The 17,405-nt window shown below is 44.4% G+C and overlaps 1 long non-coding RNA gene across 1 annotated transcript; it reads left to right on the top strand.

Moving 5' to 3' along the window:
- The first annotated feature begins 13,298 nt into the window (after nucleotides 1–13,298).
- Nucleotides 13,299–15,308, top strand: LOC140721992 (uncharacterized). The gene is made up of 4 exons (XR_012097523.1): nucleotides 13,299–13,499; nucleotides 13,655–13,825; nucleotides 13,985–14,152; nucleotides 14,315–15,308. It is a non-coding gene; the product is annotated as an uncharacterized lncRNA (long non-coding RNA).
- The last annotated feature ends 2,097 nt before the right edge of the window (nucleotides 15,309–17,405 follow it).

Consider the following 17,405-nt stretch of genomic DNA (forward strand, 5'->3'; position numbering starts at 1 on the left):
TCCAGCCGACATTTGTTTGAAAAGCCTTGGTTAAAGTGGAAATAATGCAGAGAAGATTTGCAAGAGTGCTGTCAGGTCCGGAAGACGTCCTGTCTGGGGAGGACGTCTTTACTCCTTGGAATGTAGGAGACTGAGCACTGACAATACAGAAGTGTTTTAAATAATGAAGAGCAGAGTAACCGACTCATACTTTTTTATTTGTGTAATTCAGATCGTCGGCAGCAGGTGGTGTTTTCTTCCACACGGACGGCAGAAAAGCAGCAGACAATCAACCAACCTCAGTCAGAGTCAAAATGGACACAGGTATGCTCACTGGGCTCTTTCTCATTAAAACTGTCATCATGGTACACGTATAGTCAAATCATCAATAGTTCAGAGGAATAGACCTAGGCGTTAAAGGGGCACAGAAAAAAGGGTTATGAAACGGTGTCATTGATCCTGCTGGTAAAGCAACCTTGAGCACTGGAACAATTCACCAGGTCCAGTGCAGGGACCTAAAAACGGGAATGGTCTACTCAATCCACTCACCTCAGTGAAAGGCGAAGGAGCTCCTGAAAAAGGTGGGTGTGGGTGACACTCAGACAGGAATAGGACAGCGGGCAATGTAACAGTCTAGGGAACAGACAGAATTTCTGTCAGCATTTGGTAAGCTGTGATGTGGGAAATGCAGTGAGAGACACAGATGTTGTTTTCTCTTTTGGAAGGCCATTGGCGAATTCTTCCCGGATTTTCGAGTTGTTGTTCAATGGAGGCGAGGGGAGTTTCCTGGTGTCTGTTTTCTGTGGCCGACTTAAGGCATGTTATATTGTGGGAGAACGGGTTGGGTGCAGGAGACAGTGAACAGCAGAAATTTTAACCAGGGAATCAGAGTGGGCTATCGATGCAATGAATGGCCTTTGCGAATAAGATTAAAGTAAAACAAGAGGGTAAGTAGAGAGGGCAAGGCACACAATGGTGGAGGAGCTCAACAGATCAGAGATCACCTATAGAGTGAAATGAACTATCAACGTTGCAGGTTGAGGAATCTTCAGCAGAGACTTTGGACATTGATTTCAGTGTCGTTTTGGTCACATAATATAGAGTCAGGATTGAAGGAGTATTCTTTTGGGTGAAGGTCTCTGACCATTTGTCTCCGCAAGGATCACTGGCTCACTATGCGTCGTGTGTGATGTAAATAACTTAAGAATGAACTATGTATTACTCAGAATGCTTATTTATAGAATCACCCAGTTGGACTGATTCGTCGATTTTACTGATTCGGCGGAGTTGTGTAAATTTGGGACTCTTATTAAAATGTTCAGCATACAATTAGAAATATGAATAGAGAATCACCAAGTACACTTAAGTCGGGCCATGTGAGGTTGCACTTTGGGAGGTCAAGTCCACGAGCGAAGTGCGCAGTGAATGCTGGGACCATTAGGAAGGCTGATGTATGGACGGGTCTAGTGATGGATGGGCATAGACAATCTCAGTATTGTTTAAAATACAATCTCAGAATTGTGCACAAATCTTGCAGCCACATCACGAGAATGGTGTGGAGGCTCGGGCGAGAGTGCAGATAAATTTCACCATGATTGCAGAATATTGGCTGCCGGGAGAGATCGATCAATCTTGGATTGCTTTCTCTGGAGCGGCGGAGACTGAGGCCTCAATCTCAGAGAATTCATACATTTATGAGAGACGTAATCTGTGACTCGGTGCAAATATAAAGCATTAGAGTGAATAGGCTTAAGGTCAGAGAGTAAAGTTTAAAGGGGATTGATGACGCATGTTTCCCACAGAGAGCGATCGGTGTCTGTAATGAGCTGCCGAGGGAGGGACTGGAAACAGGTACTCAGCAGAGGCGTTAGAACTCATGAGTAGGCCGGGAACAGAGGGATATTGACCATGTTGCTGAAGATGAGATTGGTTTAAATTGGCAACGTGTCCGCATACGTATGGTACGCTACTATTTTATGTTGTATGACTGACTACAGATCTGAACTCCGCAATCTCCGCCTTCCTGTCAAATTGTGAGGATCACCACCTGTTCCAGTTGTCGAGATTCTACGCGGACCGACTGCAGCAGGCGATTGAGGAGGGTGTGGAGGGAGTCGGCTTCATGCTAATGGGCGAGGATCACTTCACCGGGCAAGAGTATCACGTAAGTGGAAAGAACATAGTGTAGATTCTACTGAATCAATCACAGACCGACAGAAGCGGCGCAACGGCATCTCTGGGGTATAAAACCCCTGCAGTGCTTGTGGGCAACATCACTAAAAGAGTTTTACTTCTGCAGAAACCCTGAACTTATAGTAACCAATACAAACCTCTCTCTAGTTTTGTGATCACATTCACTTTTAGACGGGTTAGGATACAGACAATGATTGAGAGGTGATACTTAACGGACATTGCAAGTGGACAGAAAACTACTTTACACTACTCAGACTGACATCACATCACGTTCCGAATGCTTGACCTTAATGGTCATCACCAGGCTCTCTTGGCTATGCCCGGGTTTCCCAGAAATCAAATATATAGTGACATATACCTCAGCTCATTTCTCGATTCCTCCTTCAACCCCATCATGAATTGAACATGCAGTACTGAATACCGTCTCTCGTTTCCAATACCGACCGTCTTGCATTTGATCAAATATCCCAACATGCCTCACGGTTCAGTTACCTTCTGTTCCTTGTTCCATTTGGAGTCTGTACTTACCAGCATATCCTGTTAACACTGGACACTGCAAAATAATACAATTGAAAATAGTCCAAACATCTGTAGTTAACACGCAATTACCAAGAAACGTCTTTCTAATGGTCCTCCTGTTACTGGTACATATTCACCTATTGCTCATCAAACTGAATTTTATTGAAGAGCTACACATTTTCCCTAACCCTGACGTTCCACATGAGACAGCTGACAATTTCAACCGAAACTTCCTTCTCTGCATTACTACCATTTGACTTTGGTCTCTCTGACATGCACAAAAGTTCTGCCATTGCTGTCTGCTCCTTACTGTCAGTTCCCAGGTGTAGGCTGACACTGGACCCTCATGGAGCCTTGCAGTTAATTGTGAACCTGCTGCGGTTCACCAGGGATTACCGCAGGAAAAATCGACAGTAACCCTGTCATAGTTTGACTTAGCCATGGTCAACGAATTCTGCAGTACAGCAACAGGTTGTTCGGCCCATCATGTCCACACTGACCTATTATATGCCTGGTCGCATTGATCTGCACACAGACTAGAGACATCCATACCCCTCCCATTCATGTACTTATCCAAATTGTTTTTAAGTGTTCAAATCAAATGCCCATATTTCACTTTCGATGGCAGTTCGATCCATTATCTCACCAGCCTCTGAGTGAAGAAGTTCTCCCTCAAATTTTCTTTCATCTTTCATCCTTAATCCAGGACCTCTAATTCCTGTCTCACCCAACCTCAGTAATAGATGCCTGTTTGCATCTACCTTATCTATACCTTTTATAAACTCTTATACCTCTATCATATCTCTTCTGGTCCTCCTACAGTCTATGGCAGTCCTAACCTATTCAGATTGTCCCTATATCTCAGTCCCACAAGTCCTGAAAACACCTTGTAATGTTTTCTGCACTCGTTCAATCTTATTGATATCCTTCCATGTGGTAGGTGCACACATTCTTCCCAATCAGCCTCTGCAACATCAATCTCGACATAATAACCCAGCTTCTGTATTCAGTATCTTAATTTATGAAGGCCCATATCCTAAAAGTTTTACCAGGACATCTACCTTTGACAACACTTTTGAAGGAATTTTGGACCTGTATTCCCTGATATCTTGGTTTTAACACACCGCTCAGTGCCCCAGCTATCGTGGTTTGTCGTCAAGTAGTACAACACCTCACACTTGCCTTCATTAAATTCTATCTACCGATCTCCATTTCACCTTTTTCCAACTGTTCCAGATCCCGCTACAAGCTCTGATAACCTTCCTCGGTATTACTACCTTGATGTCGTCCACAGATTCTGCTGACCCATTTACCACATTATCATCCAGAGTGTTTATATACATATGACATCCAACACCAGACCCAGTACAGATCCCTGAGGCACACCACTAGTCATAGATCTACAGTCAGAAAGCAAATCTCTACTACCTCTCTTAGCTTCTTCCACGAATCCAATATCTAAACTAACTTACCACCATGTCATAAATGTCAAGCGATCTAATCTTATTGACCAGGCTCCCATGAGAGACCTTGCCAAGTCCATGTAGACAACATCCACTCATTTGTCTTCATTACTCGCTTGGTAACATACACGACAAACAATAAGATTGGTTAGAAAGGATATACCAGGTACACAACAGTGTTGACCATCCCTAATGAATCCTTGTGCATCCAAATACTCATATCCAGTCCTTCAGAATACCTACAAATAACTTTACTATCACTGGTGTTAGACTCACCAACCTGTACTTCCCTGGCTTATTCTTACAGCCTTTTCAAACCGCTAAACAACATTAGCCACACTCCAATATTTCTGCATCTAACATTTTAAATATCTTTATGTAGCACCTACAATCTCTGAACTAGCCTCAAACAAGGTACGAAGGAAGCCTTAGGGATGTACCCTCCCTAATTCCCTCTGAAAGCAAACACCTCCTCCTTTGTAATCTCTATCGAATCCAGGATCTCACTGCAGTTTTGCCTCAAACTAAAGACTCTGTATGTCTCTCGAGTAAATGTAAATGCAAAAAATCCATTTAAAATCTTCCCCACCGTGTTCAGCTTCATGCATAAAAGCCCACTCTGAACTTCAAGAGGACCAATTTAGTCTGTTGGTATATCTTTATTCTAAATATATTTGATGAATAGTCTGGGGTTCTCTTTTTCCTGGTCTGCTGGAGCAAACTCATGCCGTATTTTAGCCCTCCTGATTTCCTCCTTTAATAACAGTTGCTTTTCTTGTACTCATCAAGTACCTCATTTGATCCTTTGAGCCTATACTTGTGATGTGCTCAGGGCCTTGATATCTCTAAAAATCCAACGTTCTCTATACGAAGGTACCCTTGCCTTTTATTCTGTCAGGAACATTCAAACTCTTTACTTGTGGTCATTTATGCATTTGAATTCTGTACTCTCAAAATATCAGTTTTGGAGGCCTCACACTTCTGTATCTGTACCAGAAAACAACCAGTCCCAGTCCGCTTTCGTCAGATCCTTTTTGGTTCCATTCAAATTGGCCTTTCTCCAATTTAGCATCTTAACCCGAGGACCAGACCTATCCTTTTCCATAATGTTATTTAAATTAATAGTATTATGATCACCAGATCCGAACTGTTCGTCTGCACACACCTCTGTGGCTTACCCTGTCTTGTTCCCTGATAGGAATTCCAGAATGCGCTCTCTCCAGTAGTGACCTGTATATGTTGATTACAGAAACTTCCCTGGACACATTTGACCTACACTATACCATCCAGCCCTTTAATTCGGTATGCCAGTCAATAAATGGAAAGTTAATTGTCTACCATCAAAATCTTGTGTTTCTTGTTTCTGTGGTCTCCCTCACATTTATTTATCTAAATCCTATTGACTATTGGGTGCACCATAATATAATCCCACTAACGTGGTCATCCCTTTCTTATTTTGTAGTTTCACCCATGTAGTCTCATTGGAACAGCGATCCAGTCTGTCCTGTCTGAGCAATGCTCAGTCTGCCCTGTCTGAACATTTTCTCTGACTAGTTATGCCATCCCCTCCATGAAATTGCTCCTGCTTTATCGAACCGTGTCTAATGCAATGGAACCCCGGAATGCTGAGCTGCCAGTCCTGCACCTCCTCCAACCAAATCACATTCATGGTTACACTGCTCGAACTCAATGTGCTGATCCATGCGCTAGGCTGATTTGTCTTTCCTATAGTACTCATTGCAAAGAAATAATACACATTCTGGGAAAAAGGAAACTTCACGATACACATTCTTTAGTTTCCTGAATTTGTATGTCGGTTTAACAACATTTTTCCAACACAGACACCCCAATATCCCCTCTGGTTCTTCACCTCCCCCTGCAACTCAAGTTTAACACCCCCCCCCCCCCCCGCCGGTGAAAACAATCCTTCCCGCAAGTCCATCAGTCTCGCTCCAGTTCGGGTGCAAAACGAACACGTGTGTACAAGCCCCAACTTCCTTGGAAGAGAGCCCAACCATTCAAACATCTGAAGCCCTCAGTGATACACCATCTCATCAGCCACACATTACCCTGTATTATCGTCCTATTTCTGGCCTCACTAGCTCGTGGTATGGGTGGCAATCCCGAAAACACAACCCTGGAGGTCCTGCACTTCAGCTCAGCATCTAACTGCATGAACTCACTTTGCAGGACCTCATCACAATTCCTACTCTTGTCATTGGTACCAACGTGGACCACGACCGCTGGCTGATCACCGTGCCCTTAAGAAAGGTTCAGATTCGATCCAACATATCGCTGGCCGTGACAACACACCATCAAGAAATCTTGATCTCGTCAAAAGAATCCCCTGTCTGTTCTTCTAACCACGAAATTCCCCTGTCAGCGCAGTTCACTCTTCTCACCCCTTCTGAATCACAAAATTAAACTCAGAGCCTGAGACATAATCGCCGTGGCTTTTCTCTACTAGGTCATACCCCGCAACTGAAAGCCGTTTACCTGTTATAGAGGGGTTTCCTGCAGTGGCTGCCTATCCCCTTTCCCTATCCTTGCGCCTTGGGTATAGCTCTCTCCCTGTATAGCCCGTCAGTTAACCTCTCAGCCTTTTGAATGACCCTGAGTTCATCCAGATCCAGCTCCAATTCCTTAACACAGTCGTTAAGAAGCTGCAGCTGGATGAAATTCCTGAAGGCCCAGTTGTCAGGGACACCGCAGGATTTCCTGCCTTGCCGCACCCTGCAGAAAGAGCATTCAACTATTTTGCCTGGCATTCCGTCTGTTCTAACCGTGAAAAAAGAGATATACATTAACGAAAATCCACTTAAAGTTTCCGCCTCGACTCATTGAACTTCTCCGACACAAAGCCTCAAGTCCCACTCTATCTCTGGCTCACTCACACTAAGTCTGCTCCGCTTAAACTTTGCCAGGTGGATAATTCCCCGCAATCTGTGGCATACAGAAGGTCGTGACTGACCCCGCTCGCTTCCTTTAAAATCTCACTGCCTCTATGAACATTCCAATGGCTCATTGATCTGTGGCGTCCTGAATATGCTGGGTCAGTCCATGCTCAGGGTCGATTTGTACTCATCTCTCCGCTCCTCAATATATTCCCCATTGTTCATTACAGAGAGTGACTGAACTCGCGGAGAACGGAAACCGAGCGGGCGCTTCCAAACTCCTCCTGGATCTGGTGATGGAGAAGGGCTCCGGGGCCCGGAGGGTGATGTGGGAATCCTTTGTGAAACTACACCACCACTTACCGAAGCTGAGCAGAATATTGAATGAAATACGGGAACAGGGTACGGTGAACAATACACTGTGTGTTCCAGATGTAATTGTTGATGAATTTGCAGTATTACACAGAACAGACTTCATGCAGGTTAATCTGTTTGAACAGGTGACGGCCAGTTCGCCTACATGGACACTGAGCGGGGTTTATCTGAAGTGTCCAAGCATCTGAAAGGTAAGCGCTGCAACGGAAATCTCAAAGTCTTCATTTCACTCTGACAATATGTGCCCCTGTTTAGCTCTTGCCAGAATCTGGGCGTCAGGTTTCTGTTGCTAGGTCTGGGGTATTGAGTATCACACTCGAAGTATAACCACAACAGTGAACTACTTAGGACCGTGCGCGTTGACCTCATTGGGGGAGGGGGGCAGGGGTGCAAATATAACCTTCAGGAAAGATGTCAAATCAATGGGGCGTGGAAATTATTTTGCTCAAGGATTCATTTTCAGCATTATATCAGATTTTTTTTCTCAACTTCTGCAAAGCTTTTCTGAGAGTAAATGTTTTGGACAATCCAGGAACATTACAACACACACTTACAAACTGTTTTTGTTTTTGTCCTTAGACTTTCAGAGGAAACACAAGGAGACTCTGCGGGAACAAACTGAAAAACTGAGAATCAACACGATCCTGATGAGGGAGAAGGTGAAGGTTTTCCAGCTGCTTGATCGATACGTTGAGCTCACGGTCATTTCAACTGTTCGAGATCGGAGACTGGTGGAACATGAACTGCTGGCAAGGGGCAGAGACCACGAGGAGTGGAGACAGAAGCACCTCCGCGGAGAGCTGGAGAAAATCCGCATTGATCATCTGTTTCTGAAAAGTTACTCACAAAGTTTACGGGCCCCATCGAAGGGCTTCTTCCCCCCACCAAGTTCAGGATGTTCGGCAGCAGTGGCTGGAGGCCCAGGGATCGGGAAAACAACAATGGTACAAAAGCTTGTTTATGACTGGGCCACGGGGAAGACATACCAAGAGTTCCAGTTTATCTTTAGTTTCAGATTCCGGTATTTAAACTCCATTAATTGCAGAATAAACTTGAAGGAACTTATTCTGGATCAGTATCCATACTTTGGCAATTTCTTGAGAGAGGTCTGGAAGAACCCAAAGGGATTGCTGTTTATATTCGATGGCTTGGATGAATTCATGCACAGAATCGATTTTGCTGACAATCGGAGAGACAGAGAACCTCAGGACACATGCACAGATCCTGAATATAAGTGCATGGTGTCTGACATTGTGTACAGTTTAATCCAGCACAAGTTGCTTCAAGGGTGTTCAGTGCTGGTGACGACCCGCCACACTTCTTTACAGTCATTGGAAAAGGCAGATATCAGTGTCTGGGCTGAAATTCTGGGGTTTGTTGGTGAGGAACGGAAGGAATATTTCAACAGGTATTTTGAAGATCAGACGGTAGCAGCAGCTGTTTTCAAACACGTGCAGGAGAACGAGATCTTGTACACTATGAGCTACAACCCCTCCTACTGCTGCATCCTCGCTCTGGCACTGGGCCCCTTCTTCACACAAAGAGCCAGGGACCCGCAGCGAGTTCCCAAGACCATCACCCAACTATATTCCTACTTTATTTACAGCATACTGAAAAACCATGGCCGTGAGGTTGAGAACCCCCGTGATGTGCTAATCAGGGTTGGTCAGATGGCTTTCAGAGGTGTGTCCCAGAAGAAGACTGTCTTTACAGATAGAGATTTGATCAACTACAATCTGCAGCCTTCCCAATTCCTGTCCGGGTTCCTGATAGAGCTTTTGGAGAGAGAGGATTCTGCCCGGTGCGTGGTGTACACATTCCCACACCTCACCATCCAAGAGTTTGTAGCTGCAGTCGCACAATTCCTGAATCCACATCTCGGAGATATCCTGATATTCCTCACTGAAGCCCACAGCACGACAGATGGGCGATTTGAGGTATTTCTCCGTTTTGTTGCTGGTCTCTCGAACCCAATGACAGCTCGGGGCCTGGAGGAGTTCTTGGGGCCATTTCCTCATGAAACAACCTGCCGAGTGATTGACTGGGTGAAGGAGGAGTTTAAACGCCAGGTTAGATACACAAGGAATGAAGCTGGCAAAAGGAGCCTCCTGAACACATTGCACTACCTATTCGAGTCTCAAAACAGCGGGCTGGCTCAGGCCACACTGGGATCTGTGGATTTACTTTCATTCCGTGGTATGACACTGACCCCCATTGACTGCGCGGTCCTGGCTCATATCATCGCCTTCTGTGATACAATAAGACACCTCGACTTGAGGTACTGCCAGATTCATTCGGATGGCATCCAGCGTCTGGGACCGGGGCTACACAAGTGCCAGGTGTTGGTAACTTAATTTATCTTTCCTTTATGTTGTTTCAATAGTAAAGGATTTGGGAAAAGCACTGGAGTAAACCAGACTGTCAAGCTTGTGACATGAACAAAAGGAGAGACTCAGGCAGTGGAAAGCACCTCTGTGGCCATCTCCCTGAACAATAACAATAACTCCATTCTGAGTACAGTTGAGCGGAACGACAACCTGGGGGAAGCAGCAGTGGCAGGTTTGGAAGGGAATGACAGCATTAATTACTTAAGGAACATATAGGCGATTCTGTGAAAGCAAAAAAGAAACACGGTTTGCTTTCAAGGTGCTAGGGTATGTGATGTTCTGAACGCGTCTAAAATATCCTCAAATTGGTCGTCGTATGTATTGGTAACAAAGACGTAAGTAGAAAGATGGAAGAGGCCCCTGAAAGCAGAACACAGGGAGTTAGGAAGGAACCTAAGAAGCAGGACCTCAAGGTTATTAATCTCGGAGTTGCTGCCTGTGCCACGCAACAGTGAGGATAGGAATAGAATGAGGTGGAGGACAAATGCATTGCTGAAAGATTGGAGCAGGGGTCAGGGATTCAGATTTCTGGACCTTTGGGACTTCTTTTGGTACCTGTACAAAAAGGGAGGGTTGCGCTTGAATCTGAGGGGAACTAATATACTGAATATCCTGACGGGGAGGTTTGCTAATGCTATGGGGCAGGTTTGAAACTCAATGTTCACGACGGTGTGAACTGAAGCGAAGAGGCAGGGGATGAGGCCGTTTGCGCACAGACAGATGCAGCTTCTACGAAGTTTCTGAGGAAGGATAGGCAGATTATAAAGCAAAGATGCACTCGGCCTGATCGTTTGAGCTGTGTCTTTTTTAATGCAAGGAGTACCATAAATAAGGCGGATGAACTTAGAACGTAGATCAATGTATGGCAATATGACGCCTTGGCCATTACAGAGACTTGGATGTCTCAGGAGCAGGAATGGCTGCTGAATGTGCTAGGCTTCAGATGTATCAAAAGAGACAGGAACAGAAGCAAAAGAGGTGAGGGCGTGGCATTGCTAAAAAGAGATAGTGTCACTAGTGCAGGAAAGTGGGAGGTAATGGAGACATTATGTACTCAGTCATTGTGGGTGGAAGTCAGAAATAGAAAGGGGTCAATAGCTCTACTTTTTATAGGCTCCAATAGTAACAGAGACGTCGAGGAGCAGATAGGGAGGCAGATTCTGGAACGGTGCAATAATAATAGGGTTGTTATGATGGGTGACTTTAACTTTCCTAATATTGACTGGCATTCCATTGGAGCAAGAGGTCTAGATGGGCTGGCGCTTGTTACGTATACTCAGAAAGGCTTCTTGACGCAAAATGTAGATAAACCAACTAGAGGAGAGCCTTTAATGGACCCGGTATTGGGAAAGTTGGGACCTGTTCATGTGTCGGATCTCATGGTGGCAGTGTATTTGGGAGGTAATGATCACGATTCGTATCGTCTTTACCATAGCGCTGGAGACGGATAGCAGAGACAATTTGGGAAATGATTTAATTTGGGTAGATGGAAATATGATGCTACTAGAACATAGAACATAGAGCAATACAGCACAGTACAGTACAGGCCCTTCGGCCCGCAATGCGATGCCGAACCTTAAACCTTGCCTCCCATATAACCCTCCACCTTAAATTCCTCCATATACATGTCGTGTAGTCTCTTAAACTTCACTATTGTATCTGCCTCCACCACTGACTCAGGTAGTGCATTCCATGCACCAACCACTGAGTAAAAAAACCTTCCTCTAATATCCCCCTTGAACTCTCCACCCCTTACCTTAAAGCCATTTCCTCTTGTATTGAATAGCGGTGCCCTGGGGAAGAGGAACTGGCTGTCCACTCTGTCTCTTCCTCTTAATAGGCAGAAACTTACATGGGAGCATAAATTGACAGCAGATATTCTCAGGGAAATGCATCGCATAAATGTGGCAAATTTTCAAGGAACACTTGGGATGTTGTCTGGATTGAGGAGCATGCCTTATGAGAATAGATTGAGTGAACTTGGCCTTTCCTCCTTGGAGCGATGGAAGATGAGATGTAACTTCATTAAGGTGTATAAGATGATGACAGGCATTAATCGTATGGATAGCAAGAGGCTTATTCCCAGGGCTGAAATAGGTAACACGATGGCGCATCGTTTTAAGGTGCGTGAATGTAGGTAAACGGCTGATGTCAGAGGAAATTCCTCACATAAAGAGTAGTGGGTGGTAGAGGCGGATACAATAGGGTCTTTTACGACTCTTAGATAGGTACAGGACTGAAATGGTTAACACGAGGGGCTGCATAGTTTTCAGGTGCTTGGGAATAGATACAGAGAGGATATTAGGGGTAAGTTTATCACACAGAAAATGGTAGTTGCGTGGAATACACAGCCAGCGACAGTGGTGGAGCCGGATACAAAAGTGTCTTATAATAGACTCTAAGATAGGTACGTGGAGCTTAGAAAAATGGAAGGCTATGCGGTAGGGAATTCTCGGCAACTACTAGAGTAGGTTCTATACTCGGCACAATATTGTGGGCCGAAGGACCTGTAATGTGCTGTGGAATTCTATGTCCTATGTTTTAAAAGACCAGCGAATCGGTCAGTAATTCCCCAAGGACAGAAGGGTTCTGTGGGTTGGTGTGAAGGGATTTTGTAGACTTCTTTCAGATTAGTAATCAACGAGCATCGGTTTAATCGTAGTAAATCATAGGAATGGCCTTATTTCTCGTTGCCTGTGATACGTCCATTGACAATGTTCCTTCTCACTGTTACTAACACCCAGAGCGACACTGACTGCAGTAGGTGATTCGGAGCTTCAGGCCCTCTTCCCAATGCAGAACATGAGAGGGTCAGCAGAATGTCCCTTTCCGAGCGAGAGAAATACCTTCGTGAGAACGTCCTCTCCCTTGCTTCCCCGTGTGTCACTATCTCCATCACTCCATTTGTTTGTCTTTGCACGCAACATGATACCCAGACCCATGCGGGCAACTCTTCTCTGGAATATGTGCTTTAATTCAGAATCGTCCCATCCGTGCGATCTTCACCTGCATCACATCCTCTCTCACCCACCCCCTTCCTCTTGTGGGACCTTTCTTCCCCATCTCGTTTCCTCCTGTGGGATGTCTCTTCCTGCTTCCCGTATCCTCCTCTCCGACATCTCTTCCCCGTCCCTCTTCGCCCTGTGAGATCTGTTCCTCATTCCCCATCCATCTGTGGGATCTCACTTTCCCTATCCCCGTTCCTCAACTGGGCTCTATCTTTTCCAACCCTCTTACTCGTGGGCTCTCTCTCCCGTTACGCTGGCGGGCGTCTCGCACGCCGACTCGTTGATATTTTCTAATCCACAACTCCTCCTCCTTCAATGCTGTTCCACCTGACCATCCTACGTTCTTAATTTTTTTTTAATCATCAGAGAATGAAATACACTGTGGGGAGTTTACAGGGTCACATCGACAGACTAAATTAACGACATTCGGTGAATACCCTGGGGCTGGTCATTGAGGGACATTGACAGTGATTGGATTTCTGATCAGTGATTTACTGAAGGGTTTAATGTTTCCTGAAATATCCCAGCGAGAGAAATTCCCTCAGACTCACGGTATGACTCACTTTGTTCAACAATTTGTCTGTCTGTGTTTAGACTTGGGGCGAATAAACTGGGAGATTCAGGAGTGAAACTGGTGTCTGAGGCTCTGAGGAACCCGGAGTGTAAAATACAGAAACTGTGGTAAGTACCAGACTGTAGGAGTTTGTGTTTACAGTCACTGGGTGTCTGACACTGAATATTAATGTGATCAGTAATTGTGTTACTGATAAACACTGGGGATTTGTACCATCTCCTGTCTCTCTGTGTCCTTCACCCTCACTCCCTCTCATCTCTAGGTTGGGGAAGGTCCGTCTCTCAAATTCTGGTGCCGAGGATCTTGTCTCCTCTCTCTTTACAAACCCATCACTGACTGAGCTGGACCTGAGTGGTAATAAACTGGGTGATTCAGGAGTGAAGCTGGTGTCTGCGACTCTGGGGAACTCAGAGTGTAAAATACAGAAAGCAGAGTAAGTACCAGATTTTGGTCGATTGTGTTTAAAGTCACTGGGTATATGACACTGAGCATTAATGTGATCAGCAATGGTGTTACTGATAAACACTGTGGATTTGTACCGTCTCTTCTCTCTCTCTGTGTCCTTCACCCTCTCACTATCTCTATTCTCCAGGCTGTACAATGTCGATCTTACAGATTCTGGTGTCGAGGATCTCGTTTCCGCTCTCAGTACCAACCGATCACTGACGGAGCTAAACCTGGGATCAAACTCGCTCACAGACCGATGTGTCTCCGATCTCAGGCGCCTCATACTGACCCACCCGACTCTGGAGCGGATCTGGTGAGTGTTTGTGTTAATGTTCAGTGTGATAAAATATCAGCGGATTCGTGGGTTTTCTGGTGATATTTGTCTGTGAAGGTTGTTGAAACATTAATCCCAGTTTCGTTACTGACACTGTAGTGTAATCTGTTTACTTCATCTTTATTCTCCCATCTGTTTTAGGCTGCGGTACAATCAGTTCAGTTGGATTGGGAAGAAGGAACTGAGGTCTCTGCAGGAACCCAGACCCGGAGTAAGAGTGGACCTGTGAACATACTTCTGTGTGAACATCCCCGACCTCGTGATTAGGACGCTTTGGCCGATTTCCCTTCGTCCCATTTAACGGCCGCCCTCCACTTTAATGGCCGCAATCCGTGGTTCATTCCAGACAGCTCTGATGGACCCAGCGCCAGCGGAGCACCCTATGACATCAGAGAACGTCCCGCAGTCATGTAGCAACACACACAAAATACTGGAGGAACAATGGAATCTATGGAATACGGCTTCTATGGAATCTATGGAATACACCATAGATACAGTATCTATGGAAAAATGTACAATGGATTTTGGGGGCGTGTCGCTTCACACGGACGTATTCCGTCTCTTGTCCAGCATTACACTTCCATCGGATGTCTGAATGCAGTTATGCCTGGGAGACCATGGGAGCTCAGACCAGGACAACCGTTTCACGGGTGGCAGTATCTAGATAGAGAATCATTTTGCTCCACCTATCCACCTGCCTATCTGAGTTTCTTCAATGACCTTAATGTAACTTCTCAATTACCACCACGGCAGGGCATCCTAGGCATTCAGCACTCTCTGTTAAAATGAAAAACCTCCCTTAAATCTTCCTCCACACTCTGCAAAATTATGTACCTAGCTCAACTCCTCTTCAAATTCAGCAATATTTTTGCATCCACCACCATCCCAGGCACAATGCTCTGTTAGAAAAAAATACGCTTCTCACGTCTCGTTTGGATTTGTCCCAACTCAACTTAAGCATATCAAAACCACCGGCATATTTCCTGAAATTCGTTAACTTTACCGCAGCAAGACAATGAAATAGATAATAAATAATTACAGCGAAAATACAGACTTACACTAAATACATGTATATTAGATAGTGTTACGTACCCTGTAACTGGGTGTCCAACTAGCAGAGAAAGACGAATCCGTTGGAGCCTGGTGGTACTATAGGCAAAAGTGTTTATTAGTAAAATAAGCAAATCAATAACAATAATGCAAATATATAGATAATGCACGTTAGCAATAATAAACCTAAACTGTGAGAATAATAATAATCAATAATAAACAAGCTCTATCGATGTCTAGGGGATAATGAATTGTCATATAAAAGGATAAAGTTCAGTTCAGTTCATACGTGCTGAGGTAGTTATGGTTGTTGTGTTGTAATCGTTGGAGAAAGAGAGAGCGAGCGAGATGTAACAGCTACAGTCAGGCAAACCTTCCTTTGCGTTCTTGATCCGTCGTGTTGTTGTGGCCGTTCAGTTATGACCCCTCTTTCCTTCAGCTAGACCGTTCTTCTGTGGTGGACTCGTCACTCTGGCATGAGTGGATACACACAGAAGCCCCCACCGGCCCTGCTATAACACTGTGAGTTTAACTGACCGATCTCTTTGTTCGGTCTCCGATGCCCCACACCTTCCCGTGGGCTCCAACTCTCAATCTGTGCTCAATGGTGTGTCTCCTGGTGTGTCTGAAGGGTGTCTCCCCAGTCCTCACTTTTATCCCTACTCACGGGCTCTCAGGTGTCAATCAGTTTTGAATGGTTTAGTCCATCAAACCAGCCCACTCCGGCTGTCCACTGAGGAATTTTAATGAACAGAATGGTACCAAGTAAACAGCCCTCTCCCGAGCCATAACTCTCTTAGAAGTCATAATACGGTGAATCAACAAGTTTCACTCCCCTCTCTTATCTGTCCCAGATGTTCTTGCATGCTTTCTTTCCCAACTCGCTCTCTCTCATGAGCAGCATAGCAGCAATAATGGTTTGTGAATCTCGCGGGGGGGGGGGGGGGGGAGAACATGAGCAACTCTGCACCCTTCTGCCCATCAGAGCTGTTCATCCTTCATAACACCCCCATACTTCTGGGAATTTTCATCAAGGTGAAAATTAACTAATACAGCATCTTAAAGAATTACAGAATTCAACAAAATATGGAAGTGGTCTTAAGTACAAAAATAATACAGATATACATTCAAATTAATATCTAGATAAACAGTCAGCGATTACATTGTCACTCCCTTTAATATGTTGTATCTTAATATCAACTTTCTGTAGCATCAGACTCCAACTTAGTAACCTCATATTCTTATTTTTCATATTAGCCAAAATTACCAAAGGGTTGTGATCTTAGCTTAAGTGTATATTACAAAATGTGAACCAATACATGTGTGTTTATAGTAGAGTACATTACAAAAGTTTGTGCAAATACTAATCTCTATTTTACTTTTAAACTTAACATTCAAACAGTCAATCTTCCATGGTGTTGTCTTTATTATTCACATGCTTTGTTCAAATTCCCTCAAAACCAGATCCTGTTATTCAAAGTGGCATTTGGTCAACCTTTGTCCCTTTTCCACTTAATTCTCACGTGGTTAGCTTGCTCACCAGTGTGGAATAGACCTTCACATACTTTCACAGGAGCTATCTTATCACCAATGTTTTCCAAACTGAGCACATTTTCTGAACTTCCACACAATTCTTTATTTTTAAGCAAGTCATTAATTTTATCATCAGGACGCTTCATTCTATTACTTTTCATTTTAACATCTACAACTGATCCCTCTTTGTCAAAACAACACTTTTGGTTCTGTCTCTCCAAATCACCTCCTTGAATAACATCAGCGAGTTGTTTACCTTTAAATTCCAAAACAAACTGTAATTGATTTACAGGTATCTTGTTAACAAGCCATTGTTCAGTTAACGGTCCCTTCCCTTTTGTCAATTCTTCTAAACCCAATTCAGACTTTAAATGTTCTTTGTTCAATTTAGGAACAACACCTTTCCCTTCTCCTTCAATAATATTCACATCACCAGCTTTCATCTCCTCACTAACTTTTAACACACCTTCTAAAAAAACAACTGAGAATTCTCACTTTCCACTGGTACCAAGGTTAACCCTTTCTTCACTGCACCGTCCATCTGACCCAAAAGAACTGCATTCCTTTTCAACTAAATCAGATACCTCAGAATTTTTCTGAGCTTCAACACCAGGTTCAGTATCCTGTGCATCCACATCCTTCACATCCT

The sequence above is a fragment of the Hemitrygon akajei genome, unplaced genomic scaffold, assembly GCF_048418815.1.
Source record: "Hemitrygon akajei unplaced genomic scaffold, sHemAka1.3 Scf000066, whole genome shotgun sequence".
In the NCBI taxonomy this organism is placed as follows: domain Eukaryota; kingdom Metazoa; phylum Chordata; class Chondrichthyes; order Myliobatiformes; family Dasyatidae; genus Hemitrygon; species Hemitrygon akajei.